The sequence below is a fragment of the Polyodon spathula genome, chromosome 7, assembly GCF_017654505.1.
Source record: "Polyodon spathula isolate WHYD16114869_AA chromosome 7, ASM1765450v1, whole genome shotgun sequence".
NCBI classification, from domain to species: domain Eukaryota; kingdom Metazoa; phylum Chordata; class Actinopteri; order Acipenseriformes; family Polyodontidae; genus Polyodon; species Polyodon spathula.
Window position 1 is genome coordinate 8475323 of NC_054540.1, and position 26782 is coordinate 8502104.

Sequence of the window (26782 nt, forward strand, 5' to 3'; positions counted from 1 at the left end):
TCAAAAAACAATGGAACTTGTTCACGTGGAAAACCGTGCTGCGGAAAAAAAAAATCCACTTTGGTTTCACTGGGGATTGAGATTAAGGCATTTATCTGCTTTTGGCCCAACGAAATGGGTTGCAATGATGGCAAATCACCCATTCTGAATTTGAATCAATCAGTAAACAGAAAGTGATGAAAACTGTATTTTGCTTATAACATTACACTGCCATATGTATAACATCTTGTTCATTCCCCAGACAAGTTCATAACTAATGTAATTTTCCGCCACACAAAGTGCAGTAACCAGAAGAGCTTTTAATTCAACTTTAATTTATATTGCAATGTGTCCCTCAATAACAGAGCAGTAGAAAAGAAACATACGTACAGAGTGCACTGAAAAAGAAATAATTTACAGATGGTCGTTTAGATATAATGAGTTCATAAGATGCTTGAAGGCAAGCATTTACCTGTGGGATTTCAAATATCTATAGCAACATCAGTTTGTGTAATGTGGAGCCAGGTGGAAATGTAAGAGGTAACTGGCATGGAAGGCTAAAGAAGCAAAACTTGAAAAATCGTTTTCCTTTTAGAAATGGACATGCATTCCATATATTTTGATATTAAGATGAAATAATTCCTGTAACACTTTGAAAAAATGTTAAGTAGACATCAGTTGCAATAAAACAGCTGGTGGGTGGAATACCTGCAGCATTAATACAGCCACTTTTTCAGATTAAAAAAAAAAATGTAACTGCAGTATTTTAGGCAAGCAGACATACTAGTTGCAGCTAATGCATATTTTCTACTTCACCTTTAACTTTTCAATTCACTGACTGACTCAAGTTGAGCCTTCATTTTACCAGCCCCAAAAGGGGACCATTGAGCAGTTAGTGCACATTAAGGACAAATAAATGTACAGGGCAGTGCCACATCTGGAAATGGGGAAATCACAGGAGCAGTAAGGATGAGATGTTTTCTCCTTCTTAATCACAAATTCATCAAAGTGAAGCACCTCTGCTGGGAAATCCAAATCTGAAGGGCTAGGAGACAGGAGAGCATTTTGTCTTGGTCTTGATGTCACAGGAATCCCTGTCAGAAAGCCAAACCAGTTATTCACAGTAATATCGGCTTTACACTTCAGCTTCTGCAACTGCTATTCCAATTGCATGGTCTAGTCATCAAACTTGCTTAGCCTTTCTTAAACTCCTTAGCAGCACCATATCTTGATGACCATCTTGTGTCTGATAATTGCTTAACAATATATTCTTCCCCAGGCTTTGATTAAGTATGTCTCTGTGGTAATTAGAAAACTAGAAGAAACTGTACATCACTGACAGAATTTAAAGAAGGGATCAAATCCACACAACTTTCAGCTGCTTTGTTTCCATCCAGATTCGATGAATGTCCAGCACAAGGAATATCAGCTGCTTTTAACCCATTCAGCCATGCTTGGACATGTTTATATTTTCCAGGCATAATTGCAATGTTGTCATAAGACTGGCGTCCTTGTTATTGGATTGAAAGTCAAAAACTGTTCAACCGGTGCACACTTAATGTCTATCTAGCACACGATGGTGAGAGTGATCAGGTTTACTGCCTATATGGATAGAGATATACTTGGCAGTGTTAATTTCTTCAATAACTGCAGATTGCATTTTATTTATAATTAGTCCAATTAACTCTTCACAAGTGATAGACAGAGCTCCACTCCTTGAATTTCCAGTCCAGCCAAAGTGATCAGCCAGGAATGGATGCAATTGTGAGATAAGCTGCAGGATTCCAGTTGACTGTGACTGAAGGAATATCTTGACAGATTTTAAGGGAAAATATATATATATTATATATATATTATATAATATATATATATATATATATATATAATATATATATATATATATATATATTTTTGCACTGATCTTTTGAATGTGTTTCATTCTTTAATAGTGCAGCTCCAATTAGGAAAACCCATGAGACACACTATCATCTACATATACTTAATGATTGTAAATTTTATTAGACAGACTATAAAGCACAGTTCTGCATAAAGAATGACGTAAAATCGCTAACAAAGCTACTGCTGCTGACACCAACTGAACACTTTTAAACCAAATGTTCACATATTTCCTTTACCAAAAATTGGCATCACATTTCAGAATAACCATAAAAAGAGAATAGGCACATATATTTATAACTAAATCCATACAGATCTTAAGTATTTATCTTTAGAAAGAGTAAAGGTTATAAATATAGATCTTTATGAAAACGCTTGTAAGGTAATTTCAGACCTGTTCTCCAACTTGATCTGTATTCATTTTAACAACATTACATGTTTTTTTTTTTTTTTTTTTTAATTACAGGAATGAATGGACATAAAATCCATGCCTGCTCTTTCTGCACAGATTTCTGTTTGTTTTCAATCTCTCTGCAACAATTGCTGGAGATAATGTCAAAATTACCTTCCAACTTAAGAAACTGTTTACATTGGAAGAGCAGGGAGATGCATTCTCGTTTTTCTGTTCAATTGTAATACCTATAGATAAACATTCCTTCAATATCGCCTCTCTGAGTCGACAAGTGGCTACTGCAAACTGCTGAGGCTAGAAGCTTTTTAAATTTTTTTTTTTTATTATTAGGCTATCAGAGTATCCACCCATGTGTTAATTACTGTAATACAGTAAATACACTTCCAGATACTAATATTGGGAGGGAAATTATAGAAGGGTGATTTTTAATTAATCACTGTGTAATGGGAACGTGCTATTGGTTCTGATGCAGTGTTTGGTAGGACATACAGCGGGCTGCTGTCTCACACATTTGCAGGTGCTTTTTCTTTTAATGCTATATTTTTACTAAACACTTAATGAAAATCACAATAGATTATGCAATGTAGTGGTAATATGTTCGAAGTATTTCTGCTTAATTCATTTAGAAAACTTTTTGTGTATTTTGATTATTGTTTTAAATGTGATTTGCCTGTGTCTTAATTGTATTTTATTGTGTACTTGTTCTTGTAGCCTGATTGAGTTGCTGCTACCTGCTTGGCTAGGTCTCACCTAGGTTTTTATCTCAATGTGACTACAAGGCTAATAAATAACAAAAGGAGAGAGAGAGAGAGAGAGAGAGAGAGAGAGAGAGAGAGAGAGAGAGAGAGAGAGAGAGAGAGAGAGAGAGAGAGAGAGAGAGAGAGATCCTGATGATATTGACTGATCTACTAAAAAAACTTTTTACAAATAGGATGATATTGCATAGTCAGCAACCAGTTTGGGGTCATACAAGTACTAATATATTTGTGCACACTTTTTGCAAAGACTTTGTGGGGCACACAAGCCATCGTCTATATATTATAGATTATAAAACAACGACTCCTGTGTCTAGAAAACTACATGTTAACCACTCCCTAATCCATGTACATGTGTTTCCTTGAATCCCAACTGCATTCAGTCTGAGAATTAATCTTTTGTGCGGGACTTTGTCAAAAGCTTTCTGGAAATCTAAATAAACCATGTCATATGCTTTGCAATTATCCATTATCGATGTTGCATCCTCAAAAAAATCAAGCAAGTTAGTTAGACACGATCTCCCTTTTCTAAAACCATGTTGACTGTCTCCCAGGATACTGTTACCATATAGGTAATTTTCCATTTTGGATCTTATTATAGTTTCCATAAGTTTGCATATAATAGAAGTCAGGCTTACTGGTTTGTAGTTACCTGGTTCAGTTTTGTTTCCCTTTTTGTGGATCGGTATTACATTTGCAATTTTCCAGTCTGTCGGTACCATCCCTGTGTCAAGAGACTGTTGCATGATCTTGGTTAGCGGTTTGTAAATAACTTCTTTCATTTCTTTGAGTACTATTGGGAGGATCTCATCCGGCCCAGGGGATTTGTTTATTTTAAGAGCTCCTAGTCCCTTTAACACTTCTGCCTCAGTTATGCAAAAGTTATTTAAAACTGGATAGGAACTGGATGACATGTGGGGCATGTTGTCAGTATCTTCCTTTGTAAAAACTTGTGAAAAGTAATCATTTAATATATTTGCTATTTTTTTTCTTCATCTACAATTTTGCCATTTGTATCTCTTAAACATTTAATCTCCTCTTTGAATGTTCGCTTGCTGTTGTAATATTGGAAAAACATTTTGGAATTGGTTTTAGCTCCCTTAGCAATGTTCATTTCTATTTCTCTCTTGGCCTTTCTAACTTCCTTTTTGACTTGCGTTTGCAGTTCTGTGTACTCTTTCTGCGTACTTTCTTTTTGGTCCTTTTTTAATGCTCTGTAAAGTGCCTTTTTTCGCTGAATATTTTTTTTTTTAATTGATCTATTAAACCATTTTGGCAATTTAGTTTTACATTTAGATTTGTCTACTTTAGGGACGTAATTGTTTTGCGCCTCTAGTACTACATTTTTGAAGAATAACCATCCTTCTTCTGTGGGTGTTTTCTCTATTTTACTCCAATCTACTTCTGTTAGTCTCTGTTTCATACCTTCATAGTTTGCTTTTCTAAAATTGTAAACCTTAGCTTTAGTCATTACTTTTGGGGATTTAAAAAACACTTCAAATGAGACCATGTTGTGGTCTGAGTTTGCCAGTGGTTCTCTGACCTCTGTTTTAGTTATTCTGTCTTTGTTATTTGAAAAGACTAAATCAAGGCATGCCTCCCCTCTAGTCGGTGCCTTGACAAATTGTGTTAGGAAGCAGTCATTTGTCATTTCCACCATTTCTATTTCATCCTTCGTGCTACCCATCGGGTTTTCCCATTTTATATGGGGGAAGTTGAAATCCCCCATTAGTATGGCTTCTCCTTTGCTACACGCATTTCTAATGTCATTGTATAACAGATTATTTTGCTCACCGTCTGAATCTGGCGGTCTATAGCATGCTCCTATTATTATGCCCTTTGAATTTTTGTCCGTTATTCTGACCCATATTGATTCGGCTTTATTTTCTTTGTCCAGGTTTAACACCTGGGCTTCAAGACTGTTTCTTATGTATAGCGCTACCCCTCCTCCTCTTCTGTCCTGCCTGTCTTTCATATACAGTGTATACCCACAAATATTATATTCGTCCCCATCACTCTCAGACAACCAAGTTTCTGTAACACCTATCACATCATAGTTACTTGTTAGAGCAGTAGCTTCAAGTTCTAGAATTTTGTTTCTGATACTTCTAGCATTTAGATAAATACATTTAATCGTTGTCTTACCTGAGTTGTTGTTCTTGTTTTGATGCGGTCTCCCTTCTGTTTTTTTGTTGATATCTCCACCCTTCCTTTCTAGTTTAAATGCTTCTGAACCTGCTCGAGGATCTTTTCTCCAAGTAGACTGGTTCCCTTGTTATTTAAGTGCAGTCCGTCCCGTCTATACAGATAGTCCTTGTTGTAGAATGTGGTCCAATGATCAAGATAGGTGAAGCCTTCCCGTGTGCACCACGTCATCAGCCATGCGTTTTGATTAATTATTTCCAGCTGTCCATATGGTCCTTTGCAAGGTGCCGGGAGTATACCAGAAAATACCACAGTTTTGGTTTTCTTTTTTAATTTCGTTCCTAACTTTCTGAATTTGCTTTGCAGGTATTTTGTTCTGTCTCTTCCAATGTTGTTTGTACTGATGTGGACAACTACTACCGGGTCGTCTCCTGTTCGTTCTAGGAGCCTGTCCACGTTCTCAGTGATGTGCTTGACCGAGGCTCCCGGAAGGCAGCACACTGTTGTAGTAAGGGGGTCCAAACTGCGAATTGAACTTGCTGTGTTTCTCAATATGGAGTCCCCAACAATCATGACCTCCCTTCTTTTTGCTGTCTGGTCACCACTGTCAATAGGGTCCTGGATCCTTTCGTTCTCTTGTTGTTGGTTCTGCTCATCAAAATTCTGAAGTGACTCAAATTTGTTGGTTGTTTTGATTTCTGGTGGTTGTGTTTGACGAAGTTTCTTTTTTTCCCTGCTTCTGCCTACCTGAACCCAGCTGTTCTGACCTTCTATCTCCCTGGTGGCTTTCAGTCTGTTAGGAGTGATGCAGACTTCCATGAATTGTGGGTGTGCCACTTCCTCCAGATCCTGTTGCTGTCATACTTCTTCCAGCTCCATTTTTAGCATACTTACTAGTTTATGCAAGTCATGGATCGCGCTGCATTTTACGCACACTTGGTTTAGCTCCGCTGGGTTTTCTCGGATTTCCCACATCAAGCAGGTGTCACAGATTACTGGCTTGAAGACCATGTTGAGGTTTTTTTTTTTTTTTTTTTTTGAAGTTTAGTTTCTTCTACAGCTGTCAGCCTGCTTTCAAACTGCTTCTAAACTGCTCTGTACTTTTCCACGCCTGCACTTCTCCCACTCGCTGTCACTTCCACTCTCTGTCGCTGGGAAGACTGCCTCGTTTAACTGCGTTGTTCTGCTGTGCTGTTGGCGCCTGTTTGTAGTCAGTGCTGGAATGGTAGTGTGCGCTGAGTTAACGCAGTCCTTTTACAATCCTTAGTCTACACGTCACAAACCTGGTTTTGTGCTTGAGGCATACCTTCAAATATACCAGGATCATGCATATTGTCGGCCACTCACCCCATATTGCGCGATGCATGGATTTTATTTCTGCACAGAATGGATTGTGATGCGCAAAAGGACGTTTCAAATATGGCAACTTGGCACAATTTCGGCACAACGGCCATTTGAGACTCACATACCCCTCTGCGCGGTGCGCAAACCTTTCGAATATCGGACCCTGTATATCATGTATTATGCATTTCTCTGTATTTGAAGTATTATGGACTTTCTTGAATTTGCTGCATCTTGTAAAGCACTTTGTGATGGTGGTCCACTGTGAAAGGTGCTATATGAAATAAAGATTGATATATTGATTGACTGTATTGCAATATTTAATCACACTATAGTCCACACTACATACAGGTAGTCTGCTGTAGGATAGACAACTGAAGGCCATCAGAAAACCTATAGCTGGTAAAACAAAGTCTGTTAATGGCTAGTAAACTGAGTAATCACTTCACTTTGGTTTGTGTTGTAAAAAGAAAAAAAATAGCAAGCAACAGGAAAACAGTTATACCTTCAAGGTCTTCTGTTTCTCAGTCGGCAAAATACTTGTTTGGTGTTTTAACTAGTATGAACACTCATAAATAAGTACGCTTTGTTGTGGTAAAATACCTCTAACTACAGTATGTTAAACAAATGAACAGATATCTTGAAAGATATGTGAAGGAATTGTGCTATCAGTAAATGTGATTTCAAGAGTATATCTGCTATGCACAGATAAAAAAAAATCTAGCTTTAAATAATAGATAAGTGTTCATCACTTACTTGCAAACCCTTCTCACTGTGAAGCACTGGTGGTTTATTAAAAAACGTGTAGGAGGACTGGGTCAATGCTTTGAAACGAAAGGCCCCGTGCACTTATGATATCTTTTAAAGGAATCCTTTGTTGTTGTACCACCAGAAAACAATTTTCCATGAAGTCTTCTAGGCCTCACGTCAGCAATTATTAACACTCCTTTTCTTTTAAGGATCCCCTGAGGTCTCTGAAGACGGCCCATAAACCTTCACCGGTTTTTAAAAGATTTCCTTTTTATGTCTGCATAACTAGCACACATGAAAGTTAAGGGTCATGGGTCTAAAGAAGGCTTGCAGTCATATTTATAAACCTTCAACTCTGCCTAAAGGGTGACTTTCATCAAGGACCTTGTGTTACTGAAGAGCCTCCTCTTTTTTTCCACAAAGAATCCATATTATTTGTTCTATTTTTGTCCATTCTGAATATCAAGTTATTGAACTCTAATGCATTTCTACATTTCTCTCCTGTTTGGGTTTATGCAACCAGTAGGCTATTGTGTGTTGGTTTGGCACCACATACATGTGGCCTAGTAGGTCAGAATAGGCTGCATAGAGGGATTTACATGGGTAAAATAAAGCCTGTAACTTTGCTATATGAATTTCTGCTATAAATTGGATTGAAACCATATATTAAGTCAAATATGGGAATGCATGTCTTACAGTCACTATCTCTCTTTCTCTCTCTGTCTCTCAATTAGTTTGTAGAGAGCCTACAAACTAATTGTAGTTGTAATTATGTTCAGAGTAAAACATAATGTATACAACATTAATATTTAAACAAAAAATATATTAGCAACAAAACAATTAAACTCATTTCCAGTATTCATTTCTGACGATTTATGGTTATTTAAATTGATCTGGTTTCAATTTTTATAATCAGGATTCTACAACTCTGCTTCTGCTGAGGCATATAGCAAACACAATCGGTCAGCACTTGACATTCACTCCTAATGCTCAAGGTTTATAGAGTGAATTAAAGTTCAGCTGAGCTGAACATTCTCACAACACATAGGGAGATCCACTAATGACTCCATCTCCACAGACTGAGTTCAGATCAGTGACAGCTGCCACTTGATTAATGATGTGCACAAAGCAGTCGGTCAGTGGAATTGTCAACCTTCTCCCTCAGTACACCTGCCTTCACCTCATAATTAGTCATAGTCATTCAGAGGCATTGCCTGATGTCAGCAGGCAGGATCCATGTTACGTGTATGTGTACATTTGCGTTTCACCAGAAGGTTATACTTGTTGGCTTTAGTAGAAGCCACTATACAGCAGCTTTAAGGCACATAAAGAATGAAAACGATAGTCGAGTGTGTTATAAAAAAATAAATGCTAACTTTTGCATTCGCTATGCTCAGCAGCTGTTATTTTTTTTTTTGCCCCTCCACCATTTTTTTCAACATAGTGGCCTGTGCCAGGGGCATTCGGTCCATTTGTTGGAATGATTTTGTTAAAGGGAAGCTATTTCAGTAGTAACCTAAGGAAATGTGACATACATTATGTATATAATCAGTTTCTGTGTTGATGCTCCTGGAGCCAGGGATTATCAGCAACCTTCAATAATCTCCTTCCAAATCAGGCAGTGTCATTATTCAATATGAACAGAGACGCAGGACAGAATATCTGAATATTTCAATGATGTTTTGAAAATCCATACACATTCTATCTGTTTGTTACATAGGAATCAGGGGAAGGAGTAAGTAGAAAGAGATCAATTTCAGCGGTTAATGTCTTAAAATGCTCAATGGGATGATTCACAGTAACAGTGGAATGGACAAAGAATGCCTAGCAGGCCAGTGAGTTAAACAAAAATGTATAAGACATAACACAATAAAGTGCTGGAGGGAGGAAAATATCTTTTTAGAATCTATGTTTTTCACTGTGCAGCTTTTGTCACGAAGAATCTGAAGAACAACACAACTCATTGTGGGATAATGGTTTACAACAGTGAAACAAGTAAATACCAACAAATGCAAATAATATAAGCAAAGCAACAGGGCAGTGACGGGGAAATTTGGGTTCTTTGGTTGTTTTGCACTACCACAATATAATTGTTTAATTGTGTAATTGTATAATTGTTCTATTGTTTTATTGAGCCGGGATCCAAATCACCTGGCTCTAATTCAGTTAAGTATGCCTGCCTGTAATTAGCAGGCAGGGATATAAGCAGGGCTGAAATGTTTGGTTTCCGTCTGCATTAAGGCTAAGGCTAAGGCCTGAAGGAAGCCTGAAGGAAGCCTGGGTGGTCAGACCTGAAAGGTACTGTGTTTAAATGCTTGAATAGAAGTGTTTGGGTGACTGGTAAACGGTTTAGCCATGCAGCTGGTAGGTTAAGGAATTGCACAGTTTAGTTAGTACTCCTGGGTGGAGTTAGGTTTTGTTTTGTTCATTTCTTTTTTGTGTAAATAAATAAATATACACGCACCGCCCTGTTAAAAACCCACCTGTGGTCTGAGTGCTGTTCCTTTTAAAAGAAAAGGTCCTGTAAGTGGCAAACTTACCTTGGTTTGTCACACCAAATAAAACAAATCCAAACTTCCATGCAAACTTTCATTATAGATTTAAAAGTACAACTGCTATGCAATTTTAATACCAGTGTATTAAGACAACCATCAGTGTCAGCACAATGGCTTTGAGACCAATATTCCACACTGCTACTTGTGTCATACTGTGGTAGCACACTGCACAACATCATAGTTAATACAGTGCTCAAGGTTGGCTCAGTTTATTGGAGCACAGACTTTCATTTATTATGTAATACAAGCACAAAACATGTAAATATTTGAGTACAAACCTGCAACCATTCAGTTAAACTGACAACGTGCAATTATAGCCATGCATAACAGTAGGCCCTGGTGAAACGTGCATCACAGTTAAACTAGATGTAATTCATATGCAATGTTTTATTTCAAACATTGCACATCTCATGATATCACAGTAACAATGTTACCGCAATACTTAGATAATGGTTGCTTAATTGATCAAAATCACAGAGGAAGTGATAAACTTGAAGTGATAAATTGATCACTTGGATTGTAATTCAAGTCTTTGATCCTGTAGTCAGTCAATCAATCAATATTTATTTTATATAGTGCCTTTCATAGTGGACCACCATCACAAAGCACTTTACAAGATAGTGAGGAATAATGCATAATACATTAAATACAATGAAACACAGGGCATAGTACATTAAATACAACACAAAAAAACAATGCAAACACATTAAATATCGGCATAATACAGTAAATAAAAGGCTAGGATGTGACTTCTAAACATTGTGGATGTGTGTGTCAAGCAGAATCATACAGATAAGATGGAGTAAAAAACCTGAACTAGCAATTTAGACAACAGCTAATAACAGGTACCAGGCTTAGAGAGAATTAAAAGCAAAAGAGAACAAGTGGGTCTTGAGAGTTGATTTGAAGCGAGCAACTGTGGGAGCTGCACGCACTAAAACTGGGAGAGAGTTCCAGAGAGTCGGGGCCATGAATCTAAGAGCACTCTCTGAGTGTGGCGCGCGTTTGCTTTGGTATAACCAGCAGGCCTAAGTCAGAGGACCTCAGCCTGCGTGCAGGGACATAGCGGGTCAGCAGGTTGGAGGAATGCTCTGGATCTGTGTGATGGAGGGCTTTGTAGGCAAGCAGTAAACTGGGTCAATTTCACAGCGTATACAGCTACACATGTTAATTTTCTATAGCTTTCATTGCAGCATTACAAGGCAGAAACAAAAATGTAGGTTTTACATACCTTTAGAAAATAATGTTTAAAGTTCAAAAAGACTGTCTCTTTGTGTGCTTCTGCTGTGATACAGTTTGCAGTTATTCTTACTTTTTATCACAGTTTGTTTTACAACTGGAATCTATTATTGTGCTTATTTTAGCTGCTTTGCATTTTTTTTTAATATAGTTGCAATGTGGCAATATGTTGAGTTTAGATGTCAACAGCTACATTGCAAAGTAAGGCAGCGAAGCTAGTTCAACAGCATTCATGCAGCCGTAAAAACATATAGATTTTTTTGTTAAGGTGCAATTTAGAGTTGGTAAAGTTAAATGCCCTCTATTAAAAAATTATGGACACCACATGTACCCTTTGTGCCTTAATCCCAGATTTATTAAAAAAAAAGTTACTTTTGCACCCAATTTATGAATGAATTATGTTATTAGTTAAATGTTATGTTGGGTACTATGTGGCAATAAGGCTTTTAGAAGAAAAAAAAAATTCTATTCAAATCTCTTTTTTTTTTTCCCAGAAGAGACACAAACCTAAAGAAAACACACTTTTGCCTTACTAATACTATGCTTGCTCTTAAAAAACAAAAACAAACAAACAAACAAACAAAAAAAACATAGTGAATAGAAAGACATTAAATATGAATGTGATTTTCATATTGCAGAAAGAAAAGAATGAAGATTTTGACCTCCTTATAGTATAATACACTTTCACAAAGCAAGTCCCAGATATCTGGAATGAGAAATGCATTACTGTCGTTCCAATTACATTTTCTAAAGAAGATGGGCTTCTTCTTATCAGAAGAATAAAACAAATTGACTATAAGCAAGCAATATGTAAACTCTGTTTTATTAAAGAAGCACACACACAAATACAAGGACAACAAGATGAAACAATGCTTCAGGGGCAAAGATCGCTATCTGATTCAAAAAAGATTATTAACCGAAATGAAAAGAACAAAGGAAAATACAGAAAAATAATATTTTAAATTGCATTATTTTATGTTAATAGAGATATGCCTAGGGCCAGCTCCAGAAATAATTACTAGAGTGGGAGTGGAGCCAAGGAGCACATTCGATGTTTCTAAACAGACAATACAGAGCAACCTGTTTTTTTTCTTTTGTAGCAGTCGTTATCTCTGAAATCATCATTATTACCAAGCTGTAATATAAATACCCACATTGCTAATGTAGCTGATCATGTATATTGTCCTGTATTCTTGTGAGTGTTTTATATGAGAAATAACTTTGATTAACACATGCAAAGTTATGCCACACAATGTACACACAACAAATAAATACACAGCATTTGTTTTACAAGTTAATTCATTATATGATCTTATTAAACCAAAATTAAATGAAGAACAAAACGTATCTGTTGTGTTAATGCTACCTTCATGCTGTCCTTTTGGAAGGAAAAAAAATAACCAATATTCTTTGTTTCTGCATTTTCAATCAAGATGCTACGGCTGATGCCACTAGTTTTTAATAACCTAATCCTGTAACTTTAAAATAAACATATGCTCAGGAACTTAATGTGAAGGGTACACCCATTTCTCCATAGATAGTTTATGAATTTGCTCCTTCTGTATGTTATTTGAGAGACAACAACAATGGTTAGCTCCAATGGGATGTCATTTGTGGGTGCATTTCCCCAGAGAAAATATTTGTTCAAATGGCTCTGAGGGAGGTTAAACGATTCTTGTTTTGTTCCTCAAAGGCTACACAGTTGAGATTCTGTTTCCTATGGGTCAAAAACAGTAGTTTCTGATCCTTGCAATGAGAAATTGACAGAATTCAGTTTATCAAAAATATCTGTTCTGCTTTGTTAAAATCGTTATCTAACAAAAATTTGAACTTCGTTTCCCCCTGGATAATGAATGTTATTTACTTTTGGCTTCTGTCCCAGTCACGTCACAAAATGAAGTGTGTGTGTTGATAATAGGATAATATTCTTATTATATTTATTTTCCCAAATGTACAGTATATGCAGGCCACTCCAGAGCAAATATGCAGCATACAATTAGATTCAATTAGATTAATATATTTAATTTACAACTTTAGTTTGGGACGATGGACAAACCACCACACAATTATCACTTCATTTAATTGAATCATATAATCGAATTAATCCAAATTGAATAATTAGTATAAATAACTGCATTTCACATTTGTTCTTTTGCAGCCCAACACCTTCCCCTAGCTCCTGCTTTAGAATCCTAAGTATAGCTCTATGGGGGATCTGCCTCATCCTACTGCCAGGTAGAGGGTTTTCGATCCAAGTAGGTGTTATGCCAAATTGTTTGTTCATGTTCATTGCTGTGTATACCTCATCAATGAAGTCATTCCTACGCATACCTCATCAATAAGATTTGTTAAATCATCTAAATCATTGCATTGTGGGGTTTGTCATGAACTACTCAACTGTATATTACTGTATTTCGTTTTTTGTTTTAAATTCAAATGTGTATTATTAACATATAACCTACATTGAAGACCCAGTATCATGTCCATATAAGTTATACAAGAATACCTATAAGATGTATTGGACCTTGCCGTGCTGTTTCCTATCTTTCTGGACCACTTGATTTAACTTTTAGTACTTTTTTGGCATTATAGTCTGCTTTGGACAACTCTGATGTATCCGGAAGCTTGGTGGTATGTTTACATTTTTGACAGCAGTCCAGGAATTGGTGTTTTCATTCTTTACAGTCAGCACCATAAAAGTCAGTAGATGTACATATTTTTCTCAGTCGAGCCCTGAGCTAAGTTACAGATAGTAGCTGCTCAAGTTGCTAGGATACGGTCTGCCTGGCATGCAGCAGTGTCATTTGGGATGAATTAACTCAATGGCCTATCAGTTTTAGACAGATTTCATTTTTGTATTTTAGACACTTAACAGGTAATTTTAAAATTTCTGTAAAATGCAGACTACAATAGTAATTGTATACCGTAAATTAAATATCATGGCAACTCTGGTTGTGAGCAGAGGTCAGAACCAGTGTTTGGTTGTCATCTCGTCCCCTTTTCCGAATCAGAAGCTTGGTCATCCTGAACTGTCATTCTAGCATTTTGAGTAGGCTATTTATCATTTATGATTTTTTAATTTTTTTTTTTTGTTATGACAACGTTACTGTATCAACCAACTCTGAAAAACGTCCCCAAATATATTTCTATACATCATGGCAACAAGAAATAAGAGAACAAACTTTCACTTTATTTTTTTTACTGTGTAAAAAAAACAAACAAAAAAAAAAAAAAACAATGTGCACTAGGACATTGGGTAAAATTAGAAGTACCCGGTACCAGAAAGATGTACTTTAAGATGATTTGAAAATGCAAGTGGTGAGACCTGTGCTTAGTTGGGTAAATGTTGACATTTTCAATAAGTCAGTATAAACACTGATTTACGATGCATGACAACACTGGCGTAACAGGACACGTGCATGAAGTATGAGCAGAGCCCCACCTCAATTAACATACACCGAGGTCCGAGAGTTGAACCCTGAAATAGTTGTGTTGTGAACGTTGCTGAAGGTGTTAGGGGTTGACTTGATCAACCTACTGTCTACCCCACCAGGATAACTAGCAGGATTTTATTGGAGTATTTAACTGCATCGGGGAATCGCTTTGCATTGCAACCCACTATTAGTGGCTATCCTGGGATTGCCCATAAACTACGCTGGTTAAATGGGTTATTGGGAATAGCAGGTAGTTACCCTTTCACTCCCAGTCTGTTAGTCCTGATTAAATGAAATTAGAGAAGCAGCAGGATAATAAGATTATTGTAGTCATCACTTCTGGCAGCCTTCCTCAATAAATGTATCTGACCTTTGCTACACTTCATTATCCAGATATTGATAGATTACTTTCACTGACAAAATATATCTGTAGTTCTGTGAAGTTTTTTTTTTTTTTTTCCCTGCTAGGCTATATGATATGTTGTTTTGTTCTTCAATTATATTATCTTAACTCAAAATGTCATTTTTTTTCTAAATGATGGTAAAATAAATATCCATCATTTAAATAACTTAATCTGAAATTATACAGTAATCGTAAAAATTCAGGTAATCGCATGTTTCAACTGAATTGATTGAAACTTTAACCTAGACAGGGGAAGGGAGGGGTGAAAAAATATTACAAGGAAAAAAAAGTGAATTGCAACTGCATTTAATGTATAGTATGTGTCACTTGGTAACTTGGCATGTGTATACATTTATTAAGCTCCATTTGGCACAATAAATAAATAAAATAAAATAGAAATACATGTCCTTGTATTTATGTATTATTTGGAATTCAGGTATTGTTGTCATGGTAGCAATCACACTGTGAAAGAAATGGTGTGCACCCAGGTATGACTGCCACCTTGATTTGCCCAATCACCGTATCTCAATCCTGGCACCATGGGAGCTGACTTCACCAGAGCTTTTGACGAAACAGCTAAGATACAAAATTGTTTTGAAAATCATACTTTACAAACAAGTAAACTAAAATAAAATCCCTCTATGCAAACTCAAATGTTAAAGTCTCTATGTCACAAGTCTGTGATGAAAAATAGAGTAAACTGCACACGTCTAATATATAATTCCATGTAAGGTGATTTACATTTTGAATGGCTGCAGATGAATGAATGTATTTTTAAAAGCTGTCCTTTTCTGATTAATAGTTAATGACTAGAAGCATGATTGTGTAAGAAATAACAGAGCATTCAAGATTAATGCATTCATGTTAAAGAAAGAAAACAGAGACTTTAAATACAAAAAACAGAAGGTTTGATTTTCTTTTTAAATTGCATTTCTGACTCTGACTTTTATAATAAGCAAATCAAAGCACTGGTTATCATACATCTGGCTACAGGAAAGGTGAACTTTCCTAAAGGGCAATATTAATATTGAAGCTGCTTCATTTTGAAAGCTGTGCTAGAATTCAAATTGTTTATAGTGAAATACCTCAAGTCAGTCTAAAAAGCATACTATATATATATACACACACACACACACACACACACACAGTGTTTTTGGTACTGGATGTGTCAGATACATTACACAAATAATCTCAATTTAGATTCAGTGTCAAATTGGCACAACTGAGATCAGGACAGCCACTGACCCAGCTGCTGTATTATATTGATATATATATATATATATATATAATATATATATATATATATATATAATATAGACACAACACAATTAAGATACTTGCTGGCTCCAGGGAAACCTCCCCAGGCAACAGCATAAAATCCTAAAAAAACATCATGTTCTCCTTTAAAAAGAGATTTTAACCAAATAAAAGGATCATAAAATGTAAATAAAAACAAAAAAAACCTATATTAAAAAAATCTAAACAGTGCTTTTCCTGTAAAAACAGATTAAACCCAAAGTAAAAGCACTGTAAAACAATAAAATCAAATACAATTAAAACTACAAGTTAGACAGAAGCTCTCCCTCCTCACTCAATAAGCACAAGCCGTCTCCCACACATCACCTCCTCTGAAAGCCCTCCAGGTTACTGACTATTTTAAAATAATTAAAATCCACCATTACCTGGCTAACTAATAAAATACGAAAGTCTGACAACATCAAGTAAAAACAAATTCTGATCTAGCCCCATTCCCCCTACTCTTCTCAAAAAAATAAAAGGCTATCTCTCTCCAGTGAGCACCTTCCTCAGCATATAGGAGCCTTTTTACTAACTGCAGTCTGAGGGCTGCCACCCTGCTGGCAATGCTGACCAGGCCTTGCCCCCCCTTCATCCGTGGGGAGGTACAGAACTGCTGGCCTCAGCCAGTGTCTCCCGCTCCAGAAGAAATCCAGCAGTATTTTCTGAATCTCCACTACCATTCCCCCCCCCCCCCCCCCCCCCAACCACCTGACAGGAAGGTGTTGCATTTTGCCCAGTTTATCTGTGCTGACGATGCTCTCTGAAACACTGCCAAGCTCTCTTTCAGGGCCTGGACGTCCCCATCACTGCAAACAATCACGTTCACATCATCAACGTAGGCTGATACTTTCACAGAGACAGGGATGGGTGAGGTAGGCACCACCCAGCCAGACAACCTGCTCCTCAGAAGATGCAACAGTGGCTCTATAGACAACAAGTACAGCATGCCAGACAGAGAGCGGCCCTGTCTAATGCCCCTGCTCACCGAAAAAGGTTTGCTCAACCCATTATTAATCTTTAAAACACTAAAAACATTACAATATAAAAGCTCTATGTAAGAGACAAAAACAGGGCCAAACCCGAAGGCTTCCAGCATGTGATCACTGCCCTGCGGCAGCTGAGAGGCAGTTCTTTTTTCTCCAGACTCTCGTTTAGCACCTGGAAGAAGTCCTCCCCAATCACCGGCCAGAAATGTTTGAAAAACTCAGCGGGGAGGCAATCTATCCCAGGCGCCTTCCCACTGGAGAGCTGTGTTATTGCAGTAGTCAGTTGCTTGAAGGAGAGCTCTGTATCCAGTCCACTCTGCTCCTCCTCACTCAGGCTGGATAGATCCTGGAGCAGGATCTCTGTGTCTTCAGGATCACACTGTTATTTTGTGAACAGCTGCTTGTAGAACTGCACAGCCGCCTCACTGATCTCCTCTCTGCTGTGTAGTTCTCTGCTGCAGGGTGTCCGTACACACCTCAACTGCTGGCTACATGCTCTCTTCTTCTCCAGGCCAAAGAAGGTAGTGAGAGCGTCCATATCCCTCAGCTCCATGAAGCGAGAACCCACCAACGCCCCCTTCGCCTTCTCCTCCAGCAAGCTGCCCAACACATTTCCATGCCAGCAAGTCAATACCCCCCCCAACAAAGACTTAACACTATGACCAACAAATATGAACCAACAAACATAAAACACAGAATACATGTGTGTATGTGTATATATATATATATATATATATATATATATATAAAATAAATTGCAAAAGCTTACTCTCCTGAATCGCAACTCTTGAGCTCCACTCACCACCTGGCGCCTCCCACAATCCGAGAGAGAGAGAGAGAGAGAGAGAGATCTGTAAGGTCTTTCATTGGATGAAGACAATACAAAATGTACTCCAGTTACATTGAAGTAAAGAACACTTATTTCAAAGGACTGTTAGATGTTTAAATCAAATGTTTGCACATTTTCTGTCAATGTAGTATTTTTCTACAGTCAACATGCCTGCCATAGGGGGGCACTAGTAAAAAAAGTGTAGCATCCACTGAGTCAAAGCAATTGTGAGGCTATAAGTTAAGGTATACTTGCTAGCCTTTTTAAATTGTGCTTTATTTTTATACTTCTCACAGGTTTAACTTTTTAAGCTTGTTTACATTGTTAATAGTAAGATAGTACATAGTAGCATTTTATAAACTAGTATAATACTATTCAACATTAAATCATTTGCCAATATATTATTTAAACATCATTTACAAAAAGCTGTAGTTTACCAAAGCATAAATTAATTTAGCGTAGGTGAATAATGCTAGATGTGGCAACACATGTCAGGCATTTCTGCAAATGTAATAATTTGTAGGGGCATTGTGGTCCTTGTGTCCCAAAGGTATTTCCATTCCTTACTTCGCTAGGACCAATTAATGGACAACTCGGGGCCAGTGATGTCCACACTGTCTAAACAAAACAATGTTATGTTTCAGTACGTTAGTCACTATGGAATTGATAAACAAGTATAGCTAATTAGCATTGCTTTGTGATGCTTGTGAACAATGCTGTTTTTAAACCATGTGGCATGTGTTGCATTTGTTCAAGCAAGCTGTCTTTTTTTTTTTTTACCTTAAACACAATGATCTAAAGCAGATGTTTCAAACTGAATTTTATGAAGGCTAATAATGAAATTAAAAAATTGTACGTCTCAACTTTTTTACAACTCTCACAGGGTTACAAGGCTGATATTAGCTTATATTAGCTGACTGATGCTGGTCAGGATGTTTGGTCCCAGCGGTGGACTTTGGTTTCAGTTTGTTTAAGGAGCTCCTATGACAGCTGATCTATCTTGCATATAAATACGTATTCCTTTACAGAAAAATCTGGAAAGCACCATAATACCAGTGTAATTATTATTATTATCATTATTATTATTACTATTATTATTATTGTTATTATTTGTTTATTTAGCAGACCCCTTTATCCAAGACGATTTACAGAGACTAGGGTGTGTGAACTGTGCATCAGCTGCAGAGTCACTTACAACAATGTCTCACCCGAAAGACGGAGCACAAGGAGGTTAAGTGACTTACTCAGGGTCTCACAATGAGTCAGCGGGGACCTTATGGTTACAAACCCTTTTCTTTACCACTGGACCACACCACCTCCTATGCAGGTGAAAAACCTTACAGCAATAGGCGCATATGCACAGGTAGCTGTCAATTAACTTACATTGTTGCAACAGCTTATTTTGTTTTACTCAATTGTATGTTAATATGTTTACCTATTTTTTTTTTTAACCTATTTTGGTTGACTCTGTATACATTATTTCTAATCATGAATACAGAACTATTAGGAAAATAAATATGTGCAAACATACAGTACCAACATACATGCCAAAAATGTTGTTTTTTATTGAATGTTTGGATAAAAAATAAATAAATAAAAATACATTTTAAAAAGGCTCTTGGTAAAAAAAAAAGATAATTATTAATCTGCCACTGTGACAAGTAGGCTGTAGTGGTGACATCAGAAGCGTGCATCTATATATACTGTTGTGCCGGGATTCAATTACTAATTAATTATTCACTTGAATCCCAACACGTGAAGTAATTTGTGCAACCCTGTGCTCACATACTATGAAATACTTTAAATCCCTGTGCCTAAATACAACTATATATTTGAAATCACTCGTGCTACACAGACCCGTTTATATCCTGTGCACCAATATCTATACACCAACATTAACACACCGCATACAACATATAAAACAAAATACACACAGGAGCAAGACCCATTGCCACAGTCACTCATAATAAATGTAGGCTACATATGGGTGACCTGAAGTATGATAAAGGAATAACATTATATGCTACATCAAATTGTTTTTGTCCTCTTGCAATAAAGCCTACAGGTAAACTGCACTTCACTGTATGAACACATTCCATATTTCTCTTGCTAAATCTGTTACATGTGGAAAAAGTGCACACGTTTTATGTGGTATTATTTCATCTTTGGACAAACAACTGAAGAGACTGAAGGTCAAGAGAATGATTTAGATCAGCTGGAAGTAAAAACACATTTTACCTCCCTGTCAGCACCAGTCACCACTGCACAATTTCTCAGACCTTTTCAGATATTACAGAAACTTGGCAAATACAAACCCTTTTTTTCTAAATGTACAAAAATGAATAAACTGCATGAAAAAGAAATGGACAGGATGCAAAAAAAAAAAAAAAATCCTAATATTTAAAAAGAAACACCATTTTATCCAATTTGAATTTTATTTTCTGTCTTTTCTGACTCTACTTGAGTGTGCTGGAGGCCTGGCCTTGTTTTCAAAGCTGTGCCGCTCTGCCCTGTGATGGGTGTGATTGACAATTACACAGAGCTTGCAGAAATAGGCAGGCACAAAGGGTTCTGAGGCCACTGATGCAAGCATGTGGAAATGTAGCTTAAGTCTTGGACCCAAAAGCCACTGCACCCACATCCACCCTGGTTATAACGCAGGAGATGCAACTTGTGTTAAATGAATCAGTCCTGTGAGGGTAACCCAAGTAACATAAAAGTATGTGCTACATATTACTGTTACAATTTTGCTTCTAACCCTTCTAGAATAGAATATAAGAACAACATGTATGTAATACCTGTACACTGTACAAAGGATGCTATGAGTTTTAAGAGATTCACAATTTCCTTTGTTGACTCTACCAATGACAAAATCCATTTTGAGAAATACAAAACCACATGGGTGATTCCAATAAACTAAATTTTTATTGAATTTCAAAGGTATTGCATAATGTTTTACAAAACCCATTTGTCTATATGTATTATAATTAACGGTGCTGCAAAGAAATCCAATGATCTTTCATTACAGAGGTAAGTGATAAAGGCCCATAAAAAACACAAATAAAGATGCTCTGCCAAGCGTTATTAAACAATGAAACTGATATAAAATTACAACATTTAGCAAGATGAAGGGATTAATGTCACAGTGTCACATGTTTCTCATACAAACTAAACAATCTAGACTAGCTGAAGCGTAGGATCTATAAAAACACTGAAATGAATAGCTATGCATAAGGAGAACTGACTTCTATTTATATACTTGAAACATGTCTAATATCAGCAAGACGAGGAACGCTTCAGATGGATACATTTTCATTGAATGTAATTTGATATACTCTACACCAAGAATATGAATTTCACCACAAAAAGCATTCTACAGTTTTAAGTATACTTTGACATTTACTTTCAATGCAACAACACAGTACACATGGCATCAAGGGTCCGTTGGCAGCATTGCAACTGTCTCCAAACCAAATGACTGATTCAGCTGAATGAAACTCAACTGAATTTAAAATGAAGATCATTGACCTTAAAACAAGAAAAGACTAAATCATTTGTTATGTAATAATTAACTGGAGGATACTTGGAGTATTATCAGTCTCCCTTGCTAGTAGCATACCATCTTTGACTGTCTCAGAGTTTATCCATTTGGGAGACTTATTTTGCTTGTACACTTAATGGCAACAACTTTTAGCAACCCAAAGTGTCATGTTTTCTTCCCATGCTGCCCTATATTGTCATACACTAAACATTTTTTTTAATGAAATGCGTAACAAAAAGTGTTGCAATCAACAGGGGTGTTCCAGTCCATTTGGGTTTGATAAACAGCATACTGTACTATTCACATTACATCATATGGTACAACATTCTTCATATCACCAGTACAAGAACGCAAAGAAATCTTCTTCCAAAATCCATTGCTTGTGTATAAGACACAGACACATATTAATACAAAATATATTTGTAATAGACTTTCCTTTTAATCAAGTGTGTTAATAGAATCACTGCTTCTAGCCATCTCAACAGTTTGGGAATTTAGTTCAATTTTTGTCTTGTCTGACCACAAAACCTTTTTGCCTCTCTACCACTTTATCCCTGACTTGTTTTGAAAGCTCCTTGGTCTTCATGGTTGCTTTGTTGGATATAAAGAACAAATCTCCTGTATAAAGTTAATCCATAATGTCTGAATAAAATAAACATCTTAATTGAATATTTGTATCCTAACAGCATGTAGTGACCATTAAATGCCAACAGTACATTATACCAGTAAGGCGTTGCCAGATATTACCAGAAACCCTTCATACTTACGAATTTCAGTCAACTAGCTGTTGGACATTTAAGTGCACAGAAGCCCTCATTTATAAACTTTTTGTTTTGTAAAATTCTTACAGTTTCTTACCTTTGTTTCCTGAAAAAAGGTAGGATTTTGTGTATTTTTAAAAGCCAACGTGGTTCAGTGGTATTTTACCACACGATATGTTAAACACTATGAGCTGGTTTCACAGATACCTGTTAGCATGTCTAACATTACCTAATGTTCCTTTAAAAATGATATTCCAAGAAAGGTGCTAATTAAGTTCTGTGAAACCATCCTTATGATAAATTATTGTAATCAATATAACTACAACCAACATTATCTTATTGAAAATACAATACACTTGTAAAGAAATAAGTAAGAATTACAGTATTATTATTATCATTATTAATATCATTATTATTATTAGTCACAGTCGTTGTAGTAGTAATATTTTTATTAGTATTAATATTAGTAGTAATAGTAGTTGTAGTATTAGCATTATTGTATTGCCTTGTTTTCTGAAACATTATTTATACAGTACACATACTTTTAAAATGTAATTCAAAAACGAATTAATCCATGAAAACTTTTATATTCTTAACCCAAACCAACATTTAGGCAGGGTAGAATGGTTGTATATATACATTAACAGGAGATACAGTATGTAATCCTACATTATCAGTCAGAGACTATGGGGGAATGTATTATGCTTTTATTTCATTTTATTGTGCACTAGTGTAGACCTAGTAAAAATGATAAATGACAGACTGTGTTGCTAGCTGAACAATTTTAAAGTCATTGTCATTGGCTAATAAAACATATTTTATTGAAAGTGAAAAACTGAGTATTTCTCAGGTATATTATCTGTTCTTGAGTGTGATTTCAAATAAGCGAATAATAATAGAATCACTTTCATTGTTACTGATTCACTAATTAGTGGCCTACAGATTATTAAAACTAAAGATGTGCAGATTGAAACACTGTAGAAAAATGTTAATCTTTTAAATGAATATTTAGTTACACATCAGTAAATGAGTTACTAAATTTGTTTTTGTATATCACTCTTATTTTATAATTCAGTTTGTCTTAATTATAAGATAAAAACAATCACCTCCTTCCAAACATATACATTAGAGACACAGTTATTGGGGGCTGGGTAATCAAAGGAACTTATTAATTTCTACACCATTCAGGGAAACTCAGAGACATGTTACAATGTTACTCATTTAACAAAACAAATCTTATAACTGCGACAAGAGCACAAAAAAAATCTCACTCTACACTCATTCTGTCAATTCTTAGACTTACAAACTACATCAAATGCATGCAATGCAATACCATAATGATTATATGCAATACAATTTAATTTTATAAATATTTGGGAGAATTAAACAAGTACAAATTAGAAGTACATATATGCCTACCAAACACTATAACTTCGTTGCATCCAGATACCTTGTTATTGGTGACTCCTTCACAACCATATCATTCAGCTATAGGATGGTGTCGTCAGGTGCAAGGGGTGCAGTGCAATAGAAGTGACTGTCCACACAGTACGTTTCACCAAAAAAACTCAGTGTTTTACTTCAAAACAAATATAAAGAAATAATCCACACCTTTACCAGCAATGGTATCGGGGGGGGGGGGGGGGGGGTACACGGTGGGCTTGCAAACCCCAAAATAATAATAATAATAATAATAATAATAATAATAATAATAATGCCAGTCACAATCCAATCCATCCCACGTCCTCCGTGCACGAAAGTGTGTGTGCTTGATTCCGGGAAAGTGTGGTGAAAAGACGTGGTGTCCGTGCAGGGCAGTGCTCGGGTGATTGCTGGTTTTTCCGTGACAGCTCCACGGTGCTCAATCCTCCACATGTGAACAAAGAACAGACATAAATGTAATATATAAAACACAGGACAGGACAGGACCGCCCCCAGACCAATGTGGGACGCATCAGACCGAAGGATGAACTCTTTGCTGAAATCTGGTGAAATCAGAGCGAGAGCTTGACAGAGTCGCTTCTTAATCATATCAAATGCCTCCTGACACTGCCCTGTCCATTTAACTAATTTTGGAACAGCCTTTTGGGTGAGATCTACCAGGGGGTTGACTATTGTGGCATACTCGGGGATAAAACAGTGATAATAGCCAGCTAACCCCAATAGTGATCTCACCTGTGACTTGGTTCTCGGGATCACTGTCTCCACCAGCACCTGGACTTTGGAAGCGATCGGCTTTATCCGGCCATTACCCATAATTTAGCCAAGATATTGACCTTATGAAAATCCATACAGAATTGAGTGGAACTGTACTTCTTGCCCACCATCAGGATAGGCCTGCACCACTCGCTCCAAGAAGGTTCAATGACTCAGAGCCCGAGCATCTCCACCTCCTTGCAAACGGGACCCCTGCGACTCTCTGGGATCTGGTACGGTCTCTCCCGGACCCGGACACCTGGTGGAGTAACAACAGCATGTGAAATAACATTAGTTCTGCCGGGCAGGCCAGAAAAGACATCATTAAACCTTTCCACCAACTGGCAGAGCTCGCATTTCTGATCCGGAAATAACTGTTCCTCCATTGGAATGTCAGTTGTAGTTAGTGGATTGACAGTGGGCCAAAATCCTCTTCTAAACTGTCACATGCTATAAATAAGGCCTCTCTTTCACGCCAGGGTTTTAGAAAATTAATGTGATAAATTTCAGTCTTATTTCAGCGATCGGGTTGTCTAATTTCATAATTCACATTACCAATTCCCTGTATTACCTCATATGGCCCCTGCCACTTAGCATAGAACTTAGACTCAGAACTAAGTCATAGAACTGTAGGAAGTAGCAACAGTACTTTATCACCTGGCCGAAAAGTCAGAATTCATGCTTGTTTGTTGTACTGCTGCTCCTGGCGATGCTGAGCTAGTTTTAGATTTTCTTGCGCCAAACGACCAACCAATGCTAGGCGGTCTTTTAACATGATTACATACTTGACTATGTTTTTAGAAGTTTTTGTTTGCTCCTCCCACCTTTTTTTCACAAGATCGAGGATACCCTGTGGTTGTCTCCCATACAGCAGCTCAAAGGGAGAGAACCCGGTTGAGCTCTGAGGCACCTCTCTCACTGCAAACATCAGGTAGGGGAGGAGTTTAGCCCAATGTTTCTGCTCTTGGTTGACAAACCGCTTCAGCATCTGTTTTAAAGTTTGATTAAACGTTCCACCAAACCGTCCGTCTGTGGGTGATAAACAGAGGTTCGAATGGACTTAATTTGCAACAATTTATATAATTCTTTCAAATATTGTGATATGAAGTTAGTTCCAAGATCAGTGAGGATTTCATTTGGACTCCCTCTCTCGCTATAATCTGTACTAACTCTAAAGCAATTGCTGCAGCACTAGTGGATCTCAATGGTACTGCCTCCGGATATCTAGTCGCGTAGTCCACCACTACCAAAATGTGTGTATATCTGGAGTCAGACTGGCTCAATGGACCCACTATGTCCACAGCATTGAGTTCAAAGGAAACTGAGATCAGAGGCAGTGGAACCAGCGGAGCCTTGCGACCCTGCCCCGGCGCTACTTGCTGGCATTCCGGACACTCCACCACATTTCGCATCACCTCACTAAACACTCCCATCCAATAAAACCGAGCCAATATTCGTTCCCGAGTCTTATCGCTACCTAAATGCCCCGAACATAGGACATCATGAGCCAACCGCATGATCTCACGTTGAAAAGACTGAGGAATGAGTAATTATACACAGTCTGGCTTGTGCTCGTGGCTTGGGATACCCTATACAGTAAGTGCCCAACAATAACGTGGTGAGGATATATAAGCGGCCTGTTATCCACTTCAATTAAAGTCTGCCCACATACTGAGTCCAATAATGCATGGGTGCTCACATCACCAACCCGTACATCAACAATGCAAGGCCCCTCCCAATCATTACCTCTGGGCTTACTTGGTGTGGTTAGTACGTAGTGGGAGGCCGCACCACATTCCATCACTGCCAGACAATTCCGGGTGAGGTAATCGACCTCATGGCACCGGTAACAGGTGGGGTGAAAGGGCACCCATGGAGCCCATATGTCCCGCTGCCGGTTTGGCAATGGGGAGCGTTTCTCTGTTCTCACCCCACTGGGGGTCAACCTTACCCTCCATTGATGTGGAGGAAGGCCGCCCATGGGGTGCCGATGAGCATTGGATCCATGGGTGGAGGGGGTGAAGTGCTGTGGGGGTCCTGTCCTTGGGCCCATCATCCGGGGTCAGTGAGAGGGAGGAGCAGGGGTGACTACCAGGGGAGCTGACGCCGATGAATCCTCGTATCCCTAAGCCATCTGGTCTGCTGCCTCCAGAATGGTGGGTTGGGTGACCCAGTTCTGGGTGTCCGGCCCCAGCACCTTCACGAATTGCTCAATGGCAATTCGCGCCGTGATTTTCTCAGAGTCGTTAATGCCGGGGCAG

At 37.5% G+C, this 26782-nt stretch overlaps 1 pseudogene; it reads right to left on the reverse strand.

The window, feature by feature from the left end:
• Positions 1-24581, reverse strand: part of LOC121319001 — a 33509-nt pseudogene extending 8928 nt beyond the window's left edge.
• Between the last annotated feature and the right edge of the window lie 2201 nt (positions 24582-26782).